Raw genomic sequence first — 10,666 nt, forward strand, 5'->3', positions numbered from 1 at the left:
CCTAGTTGACCAAATGTTTAACTGGGAGGATTGGCTGTGATTGCTCATCTTTTAGTGCCATTTACGGCGATAGACATTCTGTCCAATGTAACTGGGAGGACTGACTGCTATAATTCAGTCTCTCCCAGCCCCTCATTCAAAGGGAAGTTAATGAGGCTACGTCTACACTAGGACAGATAATGGCCTTAAACGTGTAGTTGGACTATAGACCCTACTCACCAACGTCACAGAATGACGTGTCGCTGTATCCGGCCGCCATATTGTCCGTCATTGTTTATCCGTATTCTCAATGGTTTCAATTTGTCGTGCAATTTATAGTGCAATTCATGAAGCCCCGGTGCTTTCAGACGCTGTAAACTCATTGGATGCGTTGCATAACAGCTAACTTGTCCACACAAAATCAGCCTATTCTCGCGAAAGTTTGAAAAACTTTAAGAGCAGCACTCTAAGCAACATTACCCCGTGTGACCCTTTACTTCCAATTTTCTAAAATGGCGACAATCAATAAAAAAAAAAGTTGACTGCGATGGCTGACGCTTCAAGGATAGGTGGATATTGGACTATATCTTCAATAAAACACGCAACAACTGTGTCTGCCTCATTTGCAAAGAGACAGTCGCTGTTTTCAAAGAGTTCGATGTGACGCGATAATGATATTACCGAACAAGACACGCTGACATGTACGACAACTTTACAGGTAAGATACGCAGCGAGAAATTATAGCAACTTGAAGCTAGTTTAATTTCACAGCAGCAGTATTTCGCAAGAGCCCGAGTGTCGAAAGAGAACGCCACAAAGATGAGACTGTTGAAATTATGAACTAAAAAAAATAATAAAGCAAATATGACACACAGAAGGGCTTGCTAAAATTTGTTTAAATATATTGTTCTATGTAAATCAGCCAAGGTAGCCCCCCGCATTTTTACCACACCAAATCTGGCCCCCTTTGCAAAAGGTTTGGACATACCTGTTTAACTGATGATCCGTAGACGAGGCCAGTTTCTGTCACTTGGTACCAGCTAAATATTATTCAAAATGTAATGATGGTGGAAGAAATAAGCATCTTGAATTTGAAACTGTATGTTGTCGGCGATTAGCCTCGCAATGATCTTAATTGTGGTTGTCAGCCCAAAACCCTCTAAATATATATTAAATGCATCTTACCAGATATAAAATGACTACTACATAATCCATGGTAATCGTTTGGAGCCCAGTTTTCTCGTCAAATTGCAGCAGTCCATCTCGCTCTCCTCTCCGGGTCTCTCGGAATACGGTATAACTTTAAGTCTCTCTTCTCTGTTATTGCAACCAACCGCCACACACACCTTCACTATTTTGATTATTAATGTTAACCAGCAGAAAAACACGCCATAATAGGAGGAATTTACGTAGCGGTAATGCGTCAACACGACGAGTTGATGGACAATATGGCGCGGAGGCGTGGTTGTGACGTCATGTGAGTAGGGTCTATACGCTATGTCAGTTACACTAGTATACCTATTATCTGGATTAGTTGTTATACGGATAATATAGCCAGGTAACATTACCTGCCGCCTAATATGGACTGCTGTCTCCGTACAACGATCGGATCCTAAGATATTGACATCATGCCATTTTTAGTGCGGCATGACGGCATTGTAAACAACGGAGGCGAACGATCACGACGTGGCATTCCTGCTGTTTTCTTTTCCACACATTTTTTTCAACCTTCAAACTACGTCTCAATAACATGTTACAATTCAGTGCCCATTTGTGGTTTTCCATTCCTGGATGACGCGAAGATGAGTGTTTTTTTACAGAGCTCGTCTCCCGCATTGTCTCCGATCAGCCAGCTGTGGGGCTGGCCCCTCCCGAATCAATGCCAACCGAACATGAGTATATAAAAATGCGTAGAGGAAAATTAAACCCCAAAAAGTGACCTCCGTGGTACCCCTAGTCAAAGAGGTGCGCGATCAGTTTTTTTCCATGACATTTTTGCCTGTCAAAACTGTTGCCACTTCCAGGATCGCCACTGTTATGCACAAGCACTCCTGGTTACAGCTTCCAGGAAATATACACAGTGCCACACCATATGCTTGTATTTGTTATTTTCCAAGTGGTAAGAGCGCAACTGAGCATCGATTATAACATCCCAAGTAACAATGTCAGGCTTTTGTTGTTTTCGAAAGATTTATTTCAATCACAACTCGGCGACTGCTCGTAAAAGCCAAGCGTGGTCTTCCTTCACTCTTGCTCTTCTGTGATGCGTTCAATTGCGTTCATGAGAAAAAAACAGTGAGGGGTAGTAATTTGGAAATTTGCCGCCGGCGAGTAATGAGTTTTCAGTTCAGAAGTAAACCGCGCGGGTGATGACATAACATATGAGGCTGCTCCTTTCTATGCATGCGTAGTTTGCGCAAATGCAGGCAGAAGCGGGGGGGCCTTAAACGCACCTTAAACATAAGTGTGGACAGGTATATACATAGTGGCAAAATACCCTGGAGAAAATTATCTGTCCTAGTGTAGCTTGAGTTGGCATTTTCCTTATAAGTGGAGTAAACAGTAGCTAGCAAATCAGTAATGGTAATCCCTCCCCCATCCAACAAACAAAGCTATATTTCTCATGACCCAATGTGATGTTGATGTTAGCGATGCCTGCTATGTTAGCAGCATGACTTACTCGCATTTGCATGTGTGTGCTGCATGTCACTAAAATTTTATCCATTTGATGATATGTTTTTTGGATTATGTATATGATGAAACTAAACACAAACAAAAAAAGAGGAGATAACTCTAGGAGCTCAGCAAAAATGTAATCTCACGTCATTTCTTGGAATCCTCAGCTGCAATAGGCCCATTTATATGTCAATTTCTGAACTCCAAAGGACATTTTTAATTTTCCGAGGCTTAATTTCTGCCATAGGTAATAGCTCAGAGTAAGATTGCTTTTGTAAGTCTGCTATGCATGTGTATGTTAGTGTTAGGCGACTGATTGACATTAGCATCGGTTGGGCCCCCACACCCTAAAAAAAAAATTACGAAGTACGGAAGTACTAAAAGGAAAAAAGGGGGTCAACAGAAGGTTTTTTTTAACAGGTTTTTTTTTTTTGCGGCTTTTGATTTCTTTTCAAAAATGCAACTTTGCAAATTATATGAAGAATGAAGCCAAACACTTTGGTAGTGATCCAAATTAGGATATCTTTGCCTAATTATTATCGTTACAGCGAATAATAATTACTAATAACAATACAATTTGCTTTTGAAAGATTTCAAAGTCGGGTGGTGTGGTGGGCAATGGGTTAGCACGTCAGCCTCAAGGATCTGAGATCATGGGTTCAATCCAGGGCTTCATTCTACCTGTGTGGAGGTGCATGTTCTCCCGTGCTTGCGTGGGTTTTCACCAGGTACTCAGGTTTCCTCCTACATTGTAGGCTGATTGAACACTCTGAATTGTCCTGAGGTATGAGTGTGTGCGTGAATGGTTGTTCGTTTCCTTATGCCCTGCGATGGCTGACAACCGATTCAGGCTGTACACCCCCTACTGCCCACAGTTAGCTGGGTTGGCTCCAGCACCCCACGCAACCCTTGTGAACATAAGCGGTTCAAAAAACGAAAGAAATGAAGATTTCAAATCCCAAACAAGTGAGTGGCTAACAAATGATGAGCTGAAATTGTATAGATCTTCAAATATATATTTGCAGTGTCATGTTTATGTGCCTTCTCAGTTCTTTTCTTTCCTTTCCAGCACATTATGCAGCTGGATGGGCGGGGCTGTGCTGCACACCTGTGGCACATTTGGAGCGCTCATTATTTAAGGACTCCTGTCACCGTCTGCGAGTGTCGGACTATTGCATTTGCTTGTTACCTGCTTTGCTTACCGCTGTGTGCTCATCGTCACCCTTGGTGCTTCCCGACATTCTTCGATCGTGTTCTGGTTTGATCTCATTTACCTTTGTGTTTTATTGGGATTTTGTAATTATAATTTTGTACTGTTATATTCACGCCATTTTGGCGTGCTCTCTCAGTTGTATTTTCTTACTCGCGTTTTCTAGCGTGCTCTCTCAGTTGTATTTTCTGACCCGCGTTTTCTAGCGTGCTCTCTGTTGTATTTTCTTACCCGCGTTACTTAGCGTGCTCTCTCAGTTGTATTTTCTTACTCGCGTTACTTTGGCGTGCTCCCTTTGTTCTCGTTTTTTGTAATAAATACTTCTAATTTCAAAGTCTGTGTTTGGATCCATATTGTAACATAACAGAATAGTCCGACCATGGATCCCACAGATTCTGAAAGTACTCGTCGTGTAATCGCCTGTCACGGTCACGTGATCAGCCAGCACGAACAGTCACTGCGTGAACTAGCAAACGCGATCGGCTCGCTAATTACACGAGTAGAAAAGATGACGTCACCTTCACAGTCTTGTGGCATAGTTGACGCTGCGGTGGCGCCCGATCAGCTCCCTCCCTCTTCGATGGGTCCGCCGGCGTCCTTTCGGGAGCCGGTGTTGCCACACCCCCATCGATATGAGGGAGAACCCGGTGCTTGCCGACAATTTTTGCACCAGTGCTCCCTTGTTTTTGACCAACAGCCATACACATTTGCGAGTGATAGCTCCCGTGTAGCATATGCCATGAGTCTCCTCGCCGGTAAAGCTGCTACGTGGGCCATGGCGGTAAGCAACTCTACACCCACGATCCGTCAGTCATACGAGACTTTTAAGACTGAGTTTATGAGGGTTTTTGACCATCCGGTTAAAGGCAAGGAGGCAGGCAGCCGCCTGCTGGATTTTTTTCAAGGCGATCTGTCTGTGGCGGACTACTCCATTCAGTTCCGCATTTTGGCCGCGGAGTGCGGTTATGGCGAAACGGCTCTGTGTGGTATTTTTCGGCGGGGGCTGTCGCCTGCTGTCAAAGATGAGTTGGCGGCCCGGGATGATTCATCGGGTCTGGAGGACCTGATTTCTCTGTCCGTGCTTTTGGACAATCGTCTGAAGGAGCGCGAGAGGGAACGAGCCATGGAGACTCGGGGACGTCGTTGGCCTTCGCCGCGGGGCGGCCCGACAGCGGACCGTGCAGATGGCTTCGTCGAGCCGTCATTTGTCTCCACGCCGACGCGGGGTCCAGGCTCGACAGGAGTGGAGCCTATGCGACTCGGTGGCGGTCGTCTTTCTGCAGCGGAGCGACGGAGACGGATGACAACGGGTTTGTGTCTGTACTGCGGCTTGCCGGGGCACCATGTCGCCGCCTGTGACGCGATCCCTTCAGGTCGCCTCGGATCTTCGGCCGCTGGGGCTCCCCTCGCCCGAGGGGGAACGAGATTCAGGCATGACCGCAGTCCATCGAACGAGTTGCCTCGCGACAAATTAAATGAACCAATACACCCTCGAGGTGATTTGAGACTGCAACTGCCGGGAGAGGTGTCATATAGTGGGATTAATTTTAGGTTTACTGCTTTAGTTGATTCGGGGGCGGATGACTGCTTTATAGACCGAAGTGTTGTTGACGCTCTTAAATGTCCGTTGATAAAACTAGCTCGGCCTAAAAAGGTTTTAGATCTCGATGGGCGACCCCTGGCGGACGTGAGATTTATTACGCCTCCGCTCAAAACAAAGCTTTCCGGTAATCATTTTGAGATCCGTAGTTTTTTAGTGATGCCGTGCAAGTCGGCTCCAGTTGTACTTGGGCTCCCCTGGTTAAAAGTGCATAACCCTAATATTGATTGGGCCAAGACACAAGTAGTGACGTGGAGCTCATTTTGTTATGCGCACTGCTTACGTTCTGCATGTTTACTTCCTGGTCAAACGCAGGCGGCCATCGAGCCGGTCAATTTGGAGAATGTTCCGGCCGAATATCATGACCTCCAGCACGTTTTTAGCGAAGAGCGTGCCAAGACCCTGCCACCGCACCGTCCGTACGACTGTGCAATTGAATTATTGCCTAATGCCGCGTTGCCTAGCTCTAGATTATACCAGGTCTCTAAACCGGAACAAGAGGCAATGAGGGAATACATCTCCTCTTCCTTGGCTGCTGGCCTTATTCGCCCGTCATCTTCTCCTTTGGGGGCGGGGTTTTTCTTCGTCGGCAAAAAAGATGGGGGTCTTAGGCCGTGTATCGACTATCGGGGTCTCAACGAGATCACTATCAAAAATAAATATCCGCTGCCGTTGTTGGATTCGGCTTTTGCTCCGTTGAAATCAGCCACAGTATTCACCAAATTAGACTTGCGCAGCGCTTACCACTTAGTCAGGATTCGTGAGGGAGACGAGTGGAAAACCGCTTTCAAAACCCCGCTCGGGCATTTCGAGTACCTGGTCATGCCTTTCGGCCTAACTAACGCACCTGCTGTTTTTCAGAGCCTCATAAATGATATATTGCGTGACATGCTAAATGTGTTCTGTTTTGTTTATTTAGATGACATTCTGATATTTTCTAGAAGCCTGCAGGAACATCACCAACATGTCCGCATGGTTCTGCAAAGACTACTAGAAAATAAACTGTTTGTCAAAGCTGAAAAGTGTGAGTTCCACCAAGGGTCAATCCAGTTTCTTGGTTTTATTGTGGAAAAAGGGCAGCTACGACCTGACCCAGCTAAAATTAAGGCAGTAGCAGAATGGCCGACTCCCACTTCACGTAAGCAATTACAAAGATTCCTTGGGTTTGCCAATTTTTATAGGCGTTTTATCCAAAATTATAGTATGAGGGCTGAGCCCCTGACCAGGCTGACCTCTAACAAACGCCCCTTTGTGTGGTCTCCAGTGGCAGAGGCCGCATTCGTAAGTCTTAAACGGTCATTCACGAGCTCGCCCGTCCTTGTCCATGCTGACCCAGATCTTCCTTTTGTGGTCGAGGTTGACGCGTCGAGTTCCGGAGTGGGGGCAATCCTGTCCCAGAGGTCTTCAGTCGACCAGAAACTGCACCCCTGTGCCTTCTACTCCCGCCGCCTCACCCCTGCCGAGGCGAATTACGATGTGGGCAACAGGGAGCTGCTCGCTATAGTCCAGGCTTTGCAGGAATGGAGGCACTGGTTGGAGGGCACAGAGGTACCGTTCCAAATACTTACCGACCACAAGAACCTGCAATACCTTCGGGCCGCCAAGCGTCTCAACTCACGCCAGGCCCGTTGGGCATTACTCCTGACGCGATTCAACTACGTGATCACTTACCGTCCAGGTTCAAGAAACGGGAAGCCCGATGCACTTTCAAGGCTTCATGAGCCAGCGGGGGAGGAGCCTTCGGAGGAGCCTGTTGTTCCTGGAAACCTGATAGTCGGCGCGCTACGCTGGGAGGTCGAACGGCTTGTGGAAGAGGCCCTGCAAGGCGTTAAGGTGCCTGGAGGCTGTCCTGCTGGCAGGCTATTTGTTCCGGTTGCTCAGCGTGCAGCAGTGCTGAAGTGGAGTCACACTTCAAAGTTCGCCTGCCACCCGGGTGTGTCCCGCACATTCTTCCTACTTTTCCAAAAATTTTGGTGGCCAGGTATGAGAAAGGACGTCATGGACTATGTTTCTGCTTGCTCCGTCTGCGCTCGGGGCAAGGCAGTCCACCGTGCTCCAGCAGGACTCTTGCGTCCCTTGCCTGTTCCATCTCGCCCTTGGTCCCATGTTGCACTTGACTTCATCACTGGCCTTCCACGCTCCAGGGGTCATTCCGTCATCTTGACAGTGGTGGACAGATTCTCCAAGATGGTACACTTCGTCGCTCTCCCAAAGTTGCCTTCGGCTCTGGAAACCGCTGACTTGCTGGTAACGCACGTGTTTCGGACTCATGGCATCCCGTGTGACCTCGTCTCCGACAGGGGCCCCCAGTTTGTCTCCCGGGTTTGGGCAGCGTTCTGCAAAGCCTTGGGGGCCACGTCAAGTTTGTCTTCTGGTTACCACCCACAGTCCAACGGGCAGACTGAACGGGTCAACCAGGAGCTGGAGGCCGCCCTCCGTTGCGTCTGTCACCTGCACCCAGCTTCCTGGTCTTCACACCTCCCTTGGGTGGAGTACGCTCACAACACCCTCGTTTGCTCAGCCACCGGGAGGTCACCTTTCATGACCGCATATGGGTTCCAGCCGCCGCTATTCCCGTCTCAGGAGGCCGAGGTCGTTGTGCCATCTGTCCAGGTGCACCTGCGGAGAGCCCATAGGGTCTGGAGAGACACTAGGGCGGCACTTGTCCGCACGGCAGCCCGCAACCGTCTGATTGCTGATCGCCATAGGAGACCCGCTCCAGCTTATCGTCCGGGCCAGATGGTCTGGCTGTCGGCGCGGGATTTACGCCTTGCTGGGACTTCTAAGAAGCTAGGCCCTAGATTCGTGGGCCCTTTCGCGGTGGACTTTGTGGTGAACCCTGTCGCAGTCAGGCTGAAGCTTCCCAGCTCGATGAAGATTCACCCCGTTTTCCACGTCTCGCTGCTCAAGCCTGTCTCCACCTGTCCTCTGAACCCTCCGCCAGTGCCTCCTCCTGCTCCTCGCATAGTCGACGGTGGACCAGTGTACACGGTGCGTGTCATTCTCGATTCCAGGAAGAGGGGTAGGGGGGTGCAGTACCTGGTCGACTGGGAAGGTTACGGCCCTGAGGAACGTTCCTGGGTACCCCGCTCCTGGATTCTCGACCCGTCACTTCTGCGGGATTTCCACTCCCTCCATCCGTTGAAACCAGGTGGTCCGCCAGGGGGCGTCCGTTGAGGGGGGGGTTCTGTCATGTTTATGTGCCTTCTCAGTTCTTTTCTTTCCTTTCCAGCACATTATGCAGCTGGATGGGCGGGGCTGTGCTGCACACCTGTGGCACATTTGGAGCGCTCATTATTTAAGGACTCCTGTCACCGTCTGCGAGTGTCGGACTATTGCATTTGCTTGTTACCTGCTTTGCTTACCGCTGTGTGCTCATCGTCACCCTTGGTGCTTCCCGACATTCTTCGATCGTGTTCTGGTTTGATCTCATTTACCTTTGTGTTTTATTGGGATTTTGTAATTATAATTTTGTACTGTTATATTCACGCCATTTTGGCGTGCTCTCTCAGTTGTATTTTCTTACTCGCGTTTTCTAGCGTGCTCTCTCAGTTGTATTTTCTGACCCGCGTTTTCTAGCGTGCTCTCTGTTGTATTTTCTTACCCGCGTTACTTAGCGTGCTCTCTCAGTTGTATTTTCTTACTCGCGTTACTTTGGCGTGCTCCCTTTGTTCTCGTTTTTTGTAATAAATACTTCTAATTTCAAAGTCTGTGTTTGGATCCATATTGTAACATAACATGCAGTTCCCAAGCCGTCCCTTTTCAGGGAACCGAACAAATAAACAAAGGAAGAAAAAGCAGGTTTGTTGAACCTTGAATATTGCATAATCAAAGAGACCAAGACATTTTCAACACTTTAAATACGATCTGTCCAAAGTCCGGCCCGGGGGCCAAATGTGGCCCGCGGTCAAATTTCATCCAGCCCCCAGCCTCTGTCATAAAATCAATTACGTCTGGCGCACACAGACTTAATAAATTGGTCAGCAGTGCTGCAACCAGCATACGAAGTAGCTTACACACTAAATGCTGCTCCTCATTTACCCACTAAAAGACAGCAGCACTCTAAACAACATTGCCCCATGTGACCTTTCCAATTTTCTAAAATGGCGAAAATCAACAACAAAAAAGAAAGTTGACTACGACGGTCAACGCTTCAAGGATAGGTGGAAATTGGACTATTTCTTCACTAAAATACGCAACAACTCGCTCTGCCTCATTTGCAAAGAGACAGTAGCTGTTTTTAAAAAGTTCAATGTGAGGCGATAATACCAAACAAGACACTCTGACATGTACGACAAGATGATAGGGAAGATACGCAGCGAGAAATTTAGAAATCTGGCCCCCTTTGCAAAAAGTTTGGACACCCCTGCTTTAAATTGTTCAATTATTTTTAAGATAACAGACCCATGTTGGAACGGAACAACTGTATGGATTTGTGGGGGGATACGAAATTGAGGTTTTTGCCTGACGTGTATGTATGTGCACATGTATGTGCAGCTGTACCAAGAACACATTATAACGGTGAAATGATGAATGGTACTGGTTAACCTTGGCCCGTGATACTGCAACGTTGCATACAATTGTTCACAAAGTTTTCCAGACTTGGATACAAGTGACATCCAGCACACCTGCCCCATATTTTATTCTCTCTAGCACTATCTCTTCTCAATATTCTTCCTGCCTCTTTCACTTCCACCGTGGTTCTGTTTTTCCCCCCACATCAGCGTGATGGGTTGAGCACCAGGGAGGTTTTATAGATAAAAACAGGACGAAATTGGTGGTGGTGTCAGGCACACTGTGTTCATTGTTTCTTGACATAGAGAGCCCAGGATCCTGTTTTCTATCCTTGTACATCTGCCTTGAAACATCTGGACAGTGTCAACCTTACAACACTTAGCAGACCAACCATTACTCTTTCTCCTCTCGTCCCTTCAGAACTCATAAAAAGGGAAAAAAAAAAAAAATCATCTTTATTAACATATTTCACCGTAGAGGAACCTGGAAGATAAAAGAGAGCGAGAGAGAGAGAGAGAGAGAGAGAGAGAGAGAGAGAGAGAGAGAGAGAGAGAGAGAGAGTGAGAGGGAAAGAGAAAAGAAACTTCATTCTCTGTGATAGGGTTGTTAGGGTTATTACATGGCAGAAGAGTTATTGGGATTAGGGACAGGTGTTCAACTTGGAGCCACAAAAAAGTAACATTTCA

The sequence above is a fragment of the Corythoichthys intestinalis genome, chromosome 12, assembly GCF_030265065.1.
Source record: "Corythoichthys intestinalis isolate RoL2023-P3 chromosome 12, ASM3026506v1, whole genome shotgun sequence".
Lineage (NCBI taxonomy): Eukaryota > Metazoa > Chordata > Actinopteri > Syngnathiformes > Syngnathidae > Corythoichthys > Corythoichthys intestinalis.